The sequence below is a fragment of the Quercus lobata genome, chromosome 3 (genome assembly GCF_001633185.2).
Source record: "Quercus lobata isolate SW786 chromosome 3, ValleyOak3.0 Primary Assembly, whole genome shotgun sequence".
NCBI classification, from domain to species: domain Eukaryota; kingdom Viridiplantae; phylum Streptophyta; class Magnoliopsida; order Fagales; family Fagaceae; genus Quercus; species Quercus lobata.
In genome coordinates this window covers 22,460,395-22,469,382 of record NC_044906.1, presented here as the reverse complement: position 1 = coordinate 22,469,382, position 8,988 = coordinate 22,460,395, and the positions used below count along the sequence as shown (strand labels likewise).

At 44.1% G+C, this 8,988-nt stretch overlaps 1 non-coding gene across 1 annotated transcript; it reads right to left on the bottom strand.

The window, feature by feature from the left end:
- Positions 1-8,600: 8,600 nt before the first annotated feature.
- On the bottom strand, positions 8,601-8,761 carry LOC115983062. Its single transcript, XR_004089866.1, has one exon. It is a non-coding gene; the product is annotated as a U1 spliceosomal RNA (small nuclear RNA).
- Positions 8,762-8,988: the final 227 nt, after the last annotated feature.

Sequence of the window (8,988 nt, the reverse complement as noted above, 5' to 3'; positions counted from 1 at the left end):
GTTGATATGTGTCGCACACTTTACTTTAGTACTATGCGCTTACCTCTCCTCTTCCTTACTTATTTCAATGTGGGACTTGGGGTCATTGAAAAACGCAAACCCAACACAGACACTATTATGCCATTGCCAGCCATTCGAGACACGTAATATTGCAATTCTTGATTATATTTAAAAACTATATTTTTTTTCCAATTTCACGTTTACAAAATTTTATTTACAGTACTTGAAATAACTATTTTTGTAGAAAAAGATTTTTCAAAATTGAAATTGATAATTCTACTTGATATTTGATTATAGTACAAGAAGATTAAGTGAATTGGTATTTTATAAATTGAAAATAAGATGTTAGCAAATTCCTAATAACAAAATGTTAGATGTAACTTTGTATTTCAAAAAATAATAAAAATGATTTTTTTAAAAAATGTTATATATATAATTTATTGATTTTTTAGAAAAAAGATATTATTTAATTAGTGTGGGTCCGGGAAGTTTACAGTCCGGCCCAAACTCTGTCTGGGCCCAGGGCCCGTGCCGAGGAGGTCTCTTGTCGAGGACGAATGGTCGATGGCCGGGGAGTCAAGGGGAACGGCTGAGAAGCTACCCTGTCCTCGGCACTCCAGAACTTCGATGGGAAGATCAACATCTTGGTAGAGGCTATCCCCAGACAGTCCCCTGAAGGGGATGTAAGTGGAAGGGGGCCCATAGGGAAGCAGGGTGCAGGATTGGATCAAGGATGATGCGTCCCCTCCGCATTAAATGCATCTGCCAACACCCAGATCCGATTAATGAGAAAAGACGTTGGAACGGTGTAAACTTCGATCTTCGCAACTAGTAAAAAGTAAGACGGGACGGTTGATGGGATGGATACAGAAATAAGCCCCTGCCTGACCTACAAGTGGAGGGCCAGGATTAACCAAGACGGACTATATAATAAAAAGGTAGGTGCACCAAGCGAGTGGCTGGGAAAAATGGCCAGAAACCAGAGCCTCCCAGCCCACCTCTAGGAGAAAGATTCCAGGGGTGAAGATAACCTAGACACGAATGAATACCACGAAAAACCCACCGCCTGGCGGCCAGGGCCTAGCCTTTCAAACCCACGCTCTACAAATGATATTGTTCGGGCCTTGTTACGTGCGAACCCAACACTGTTGCGGTTTGTTACGAATCGAGTCCTTACAATTGGCGCCGTCTGTGGGAAAGGCTTGTGTGTTGGTATAGGCGGTAGGTCGAAATAGTTCATTTGTCATTTCTAACAATTGGTTATAGAATTTTAGCGTAAAGTTCCACTAGGGGCTATGCTTCTTGATTAGGGGCTACGTTTGTCAGCGTTAATCGCGCGGATAACTCTAGGGGCTTGGCCGAAGAGCTAACTCCCTTAAAGTCAAGTTCCAGCGCTAAAAGAAAACTAGGTTTTGGACAGAACCAAGGCATTGCATGGTCCTCGGACTCAAGCCTATGGGGAAACCAACTACTTGGATGAGGAAAACTAGGTTTTGGACAGAATCAAGGCATTGCATGGTCCTCGGACTCAAGCCTATGGGGAAACCAACTACTTGGATGAGGAAAACTAGGTTTTGGACAGAACCAAGGCATTGCATGGTCCTCGGACTCAAGCCTATGGGGAAACCAACTACTTGGATGAGGAAAACTAGGTTTTGGACAGAACCAAGGCATTGCATGGTCCTCGGACTCAAGCCTATGGGGAAACCAACTACTTGGATGAGGAAAACTAGGTTTTGGACAGAACCAAGGCATTGCATAGTCCTCGGACTCAAGCCTATGGGGAAACCAACTGCTTGGATGAGGAAAACTAGGTTTTGGACAGAACCAGGGCATTGCATGGTCCTCGGACTCAAGCCTATGGGGAAACCAACTACTTGGATGAGGAAAACAAGGTTTTGGACGGAACCAGGGCATTGCATGGTCCTCGGACTCAAGCCTATGGGGAAACCAGTATTACTGGCATAAAATCTACGATTGGATTCAAAAAAGCATAAGCCTCGGGCAATTTTGAGAAGAAAAAACTACTTGATGAGGAAAGCTAGGCACTAAGCGAGACTTAGCTACTATGCGTGCGTCGAAAATTGTGCCCATATCTTCGTAAAACGAAGGTTAGAAATGAATCTAAAGCCTCTGTGGGTGCAAGTAAATTAGGGTTTGGGGAACATGATGATAAATGTATTGCATGCATAGATATTCGTACATGTTAAAATGAATCAGCGCAGAATTCATAAGCAAATAGTGCGTATCAACGAGGGCGGCTAACGATGTAACCAGAAGGAAAAAGGAAAAACAAGATTTCATATATACATGTTCAAATGCTTGTAAATCATCAAAAAATTAGGAAGTTTTTGAAATAAAAAGAAACAAGTTAATCGTTAAAATAGAAACGAATGCAAAAGCCTAGCCAGGACCTCTACTTTTCTGCCTTTTCGTTGGTCACGTCCTGAGAGGAAGGAACGGGATCAGCTTCGATACCCGGAAGGATGGCCCCTGCTGGGGAAGGCTGAACAGGGTCAGCACTGGTACTCTGAAAGACCACGGCAAGGGGAATGGCCTGTGGCAGTCGGGCAAGTGTGGCTGGCTCCTCTGTACTAGACACCTGAATGCCAGCCACGGGCTCAGTAACCTCCTTAGGTGCCTCAGGGTCCGTATGCTGGGGTGTCACCGTTACATCCTGAAGTCCTCCCTCTTTGGGCGCTTTGCTGGAGGAGCCGCTGGCCTGTAAGTCTTCCAACGTGGCGACCTCTTCCTCGGGTTGATCATCCGTAACCGCGGAGTTGGTAGAAATGACCTCGCGGATGGCCGCCGGGTAGAATATGCTCTCTGCCTTCCACAAATCAGATGACGCATCCACCCTAGCTCGTTTCAATGCTTCTTCCCAAACCTGGGAGCAATAAAACCTACACACTCCAGGAATCTGCGCCTTAAGGGTGGCCTAGGTCTCGGCTACTCCCAGGTTGTAACCATCATCCTCGGCCGTATTCTTGGCAGCCTCTGCATCATTCCTGGCAAACTCGGCCTCCTGCTTTGCCCTTTGGGCTTCATCACGGGCATATTCTGCCACTCCCTTTTCATGCACAGCCGTGGCCAGCTGCTTATTTAAATCCTCGATCAGGTCTTTGGCTATTCGCAACTGGTCCTCGGCTTCAAGTGCACGCTTTGTTTGGTCCTTGGCCTGTTTTTGGGCGCTAGCAAGGCCCGTCGAGACGTTATCCCTCTCGCGGGTAGTTATTGTTAAGTCTTCCTTGACTTTGGCAAGTTCATTTTCAGAAGCTTCGAGAGTCTTCGAGGTCGTTATGCACTTCTTGAGCTCGTTCTCAGCTGCCTTACTCCTGTTATTCACCTCCTCCTCCATCCTATAGGTTGCCTGAAGAGCCTGTCAAGAAAGATGAGCGTGTGGTTAGTAACAGATCAGTGGCAAGAGCTAACAAAGTATTAGGTTTCGAGAAATCTTACCATGCCCAAGTATCTCTTAGTGCTGAGAAAGACCTCCTGCATCCTCATTCTCCTCAGTTCATCCATGTCATTAGGGAGTAACATGGTTCTCCCTAATGCGTCCGCCACGTAGCCACCCTCGCCATCTCCAAGGTCCCTCAGAGAGGCCGTTTCCAGCAATGGACCCCCGTGAAGCATTGGGGCAGGAAGCCAGGCGCTCGGCAGGGACTGGGACTCAATCCCCTTTCCCTTGGCTTGAGAAGTTTGGGCTTCAGTTTCTTTGCCCTTGCCTTGGTACCCAGTTTTCAGTTGTTTTGTGCGCGGAGTCTCATCCTTCTCCTTTGGAGGTTGGGATTTTCCCTCGTCCACAACATCCTTGCCCTTGGGGCTCCTCTTTCTCTTGGGATCAGCGCCTTCAAGTCGAGGAGGCCGAGCTGGTTGGGAGGAAGTGGGAAGTTCGGGGCGGGTGGATGGTGGCTGGGACTTGGTGGAGGATGACCTGGTTTGGATAGTAAGGGGCCGAGGTGGTGGAGGAGGAGCATTGGGTTGTGGTGTCTCCTGGGTATCCTTCCCTGGTTGGTCCTCGAGGAGTTGGAGAAGGGGGGTCAAAGGTATTCTCTTGACTCCCATCTCGGCTTGAGAAGAGGTGCCTATTAACGACAATTCCGCCTCGGACAAGGCTGGGTCACCTATGTCACCAGGAGGGTCCTCGGATTGGTAGACTAAGTCAAATACCCCGAACCCTTCCTCTGGTTGATCTGGCTCACCTTCGTCCTCTGCTGCTTGATGAGACGAAGAGGGGCCCACCTGGGGGATGTTCTCGGGGACAGCTGGCTCCTGGGAGATTAAAAATCCCTTCTCGACTACGGTAATTTTGGAAGCCAAGGACGGCGGGCACTGATCACGTGCTTTGCGTCCCCAAATGACTTCTGAACAGGAGGATACCCTAGTATTTTGTGAGCTGCACGGACTTGGCCATCTCTGTCATTCACGAAAACCGCCGCTTGTAAAACGGTCTCCAAGTCCGCCCGATTGACCAAGTGAAAATGCCGTGTGTAGGCGTGTTCATCTACAAAAAAAACAAACACATATGCATGGTTAGTTATCGAACAACATTAGATTGGAATGGCGTAAAGGGTTATCCCCCTTCCATCTCCAGTACCCCACCTGGTTCTCCTTCTACTACGGGGTATGGATCGCCATCGTGCCATTCCCCAGAGACGATAAGGAAATCCTTGTTCAGTCCCTTGTTGAAGTCAGGGAGGCATTGGATCAACCGAACCCTGTCGTCCCTCGACCTCATGTAGTAGGTTTTCCCTTTCAGTTTTTGGAGGTTATAGCACCAGTTCACGTCATGATGGGTCAGTCTTAACCCCATCTTCTCATTTAAAGCGTCCACGCACCTCAGAATCCTAAAAATGTTGCCGGCACATTGGGTGGAGGCTAAACGGAAATGCCTGAGATAACCCCTCGTCACTGGCCCCATAGGGATTCTCATGCCTCCCTCAACAAAGGCAAGGACGGGAATTACCACCGCGCCCGTTCCCCTCCTATAGTGTCATTCCCCCATCTTACAGTGCTCCAGACTCACGTTGGGGGGAATCCTATAATCAACGATGAACTTATTCATCGCCTCTTCAGTATCGACCAACTTCCTCAATCTCAATTTAGTTGCCTTTGTCATTTACTAAAACAAACCTAACCCGCGACGGAAAAGAAAGGGAGCCAAAGAGAAATAAACTCAGAAAAGAAAAAACGCGAGTTAATGGAGGTAGGGAACTTACATAAAAGGAGAATTACGCTTCGGATAGGCTTTATGTGCTTGAGATAGACTTGAATTTGGGCGGAAGTTCAGATGAACCCAAGATACACGCACTAAAACTCTTAAGTGCAGAACTGAAGAGACGGATCCATCTCCAAAAAATCTTTTATACTTTCTAGGGTAACTGCACGCCCTTTTCCCGCCCAAAGAGGCCAGGAGATCACCACCGTTCGATTTCCATCACACCGTTGAACGTGGGAAGCACAAAGCCGCCCGTATTTAATGAGGCCACGTTTCGCCTTCCAGGGGCACTAGGAACGTGCCTTGGGCAGGTGGAAAGCCTCGGGAAACGATAGGTGACAAGGACTGACAGGTATTAGCGGATCTCTGATGTCATCAAAACCCTCCCATCCGTCCGAAGAGACGGATAGCAGGATTTTGAGGGGCTATTGTGGGTCCGGGAAGTTTACAGTCCGGCCCAAACTCTGTCTGGGCCCAGGGCCCGTGCCGAGGAGGTCTCTTGTCGAGGACGAATGGTCGATGGCCGGGGAGTCAAGGGGAACGGCTGAGAAGCTACCCTGTCCTCGGCACTCCAGAACTTCGATGGGAAGATCAACATCTTGGTAGAGGCTATCCCCAGACAGTCCCCTGAAGGGGATGTAAGTGGAAGGGGGCCCATAGGGAAGCAGGGTGCAGGATTGGATCAAGGATGATGCGTCCCCTCCGCATTAAATGCATCTGCCAACACCCAGATCCGATTAATGAGAAAAGACGTTGGAACGGTGTAAACTTCGATCTTCGCAACTAGTAAAAAGTAAGACGGGACGGTTCATGGGATGGATACAGAAATAAGCCCCTGCCTGACCTACAAGTGGAGGGCCAGGATTAACCAAGACGGACTATATAATAAAAAGGTAGGTGCACCAAGCGAGTGGCTGGGAAAAATGGCCAGAAATTAGAGCCTCCCAGCCCACCTCCAGGAGAAAGATTCCAGGGGTGAAGATAACCTAGACACGAATGAATACCACGAAAAACCCACCGCCTGGCGGCCAGAGCCTAGCCTTTCAAACCCACGCTCTACAAATGATATTGTTCGGGCCTTTTTACGTGCGAACCCAACACTGTTGCGGTTCGTTACGAATCGAGTCCTTACAATTGGTATACTTAAAAACCCCACTTTTTTGTTTATTAAAAAAAAACAATTATAACTATTGTATTTGGTTTCCATTATATTGAACTAGCCTAACAAGTAGTTAAAATTTCACTATCGAGAAGAAAACAATTTATAACTTATATTACAAGAATCAACTTAGGTAGAATGCACTGGACCCAATCCTTACCTTATATTATTCATAGTGTTCCCAATTGAAGTTCAGATTTTTTTTTTTAAAGTTATTCTAACTAATTATAGTAAACTATAGACTATAATATAACTATAGTATAGAAAAAAATGGAGAATAAAAAGACTTAAACAATACTTGCACAGTTGCACTTCATATCGTAGAAAAAATGGGTCAATACTTGCACAGTTGCACTTCGTAGCCGCTTCAAGTTGGCAAATGGATCAGATGGGATGGGAACTTGGAAATAAGTAGTTGTTTATCCATTATTATAAATTGCAACAACAAAAAAATTGGCCATGAAGCTTCTTTCAAAAGTTACTTCTAAGTGCTAATGTGCATTTTTTCATTTCTTTTAATTATGGATTATTTAGAGAAATTAGGCCTGTGATGCCTCAATTTGATTAATTGTGTGTGGATGTGTAATGTGTCCCACATTGAACAAATACTAGGTTGAATTAAATTTTATTAACTCCTACAAGAAGCTTCAATTGTGAGTTTGTGACTGTATAGTGTAGATGTGACTAGCGTTTTTCCTTTGTATGTTACATATGGTATTAGAGTCGGCCCAGTAACCCTATGTGGCCTTAAAGACACTATATCCCACAAAATAAGCCCTATCGAGAATGCTTCAATTGTGACTAGTCTTTTTGAAGTATAACACTTTGAGATTTGGGTCTTCAATCTTCACTCCTTATTGGTGGAATGTTTTAATTTACAGTTGTTATCCTTGCTTAATTTAGAGTTGTACTTCTCTCAAAAAAAAAAAAAAAATTCAGAGTTGTACCCACTATAAATCCATGAGCTGTTAAAGATCATTCGGGATTTGGCTTTTTGTATTGACAAAATTTCTTTTCATGCACTTCTTAAATAATGTAATAATGCTACAAGTAAGTTAATTTAGTATTGAATTATATTGAATTATATAGATATTCTCATTCTTAAACCGTGGTTTTTTTTTTTTTTTTCATACTTTGGCACCCTAACATAAGATCCTGACTTCGTCCTTATTAATTAATAGGGTATTATTTAATTTCACTGCAACACCACTTATTCACTACTTAATTTCACTACATATTCATTGCAACACTAGCAACCAAGAGAAATATTTACAAAGTTGAAGAAATCATTCATTAAAGAGATACTCCTTTCTTTTCTTTTTTTGATAATCCATTAAAGAGAGACTTGAAATGCTGGAAACCTACACACAAAACTTGAAAATTAAAACTCAAAAAATAATAAACCCAACGAGTCAAACATAAACAGAAAGCTAAAAACCAAATGTAGAAGTTGAAGGTATCAGGAACCCAAAAGACCCAAGTAAAAATGCCAAGAATGGATTTAACTTACTGATCATGGGACTTCAAAAAAATTTAAAATTTCTATAAATTTCCAATATTTTGAGATAACTAGCATGTCTAAGAACAGAATTAGAGATATGAGGAGAAACAGTATATATAACGATATTAAAGGGCCAAAATGGCCCATTAGCATTAATTTTTGAAATATTTAGCAACAGAGCACTGTTTCGGAAATAATTAGGGAAGTACCACTTTTTCCGAAAACGCCGCTATAGGGCCCGAAAACGTCACTATAGGGCTTAAAAAACGCCACTATAGGGCCCCTTGAACCTGTTATGGGGACTTATAAAAAATTTTTGCAGGAAAACGCTGCTATAGGGCCCAAAAACGTCACTATAGGGCTTAAAAACGCCACTATAGGGCCCCTTGAACCTGTTATGGGACTTATAAAAAAATTTTGCAGGAAAACGCCGCTATAGGGCCCAAAAACGTCACTATAGGGCTTAAAAACGCCACTATAGGGCCCCTTGAACCTGTTATGGGACTTATAAAAAAATTTTGCAGGAAAACGCCGCTATAGGGCCCGAAAAAGTGGTATTTCCCTAATTATTTCCGAAACAGTGCTCTGTTGCTAAATATTTCAAAAATTAATGCTAATGAGCCATTTTGGCCGATATTAAAGAGTAAATTTAATAGTGCAAAATCACTTTAAATAAACAAATAAAAAGTTAAAAAAATAAAATTTAATGATTAGTTTGGCAGGGGCAGCGCTTGCGCAGCCCCCAGTGCAACAAATAATGACGTAGGCTCTTCCACTAGGGAAGACCTTAGGCCGGCACCCCTCCTTCATGTGCAATGGAGGCTACCCTCCTAGGACATGGGCCTTATGGATCACCCATTGACCCCGTCCAGGTAAGTATGTTGAGACGTGTCTCATACTTTACTTTAATACTATGCGCTTACCTCTCCCCTTCCTTATTTATTTCAATGTGGGACTTGTGGTCATTGAAAAACGCAAACACAATCAAAAGGCAATTGGGGTGGACCAGCCAAGTATCCTCCGATGATTAAATCAGTTTTGTTCTAGAAAATAAGGTTCCAACTTTTGAGGAATTCTCTTAGGAAAAAACTTACCTTGATTTGATGT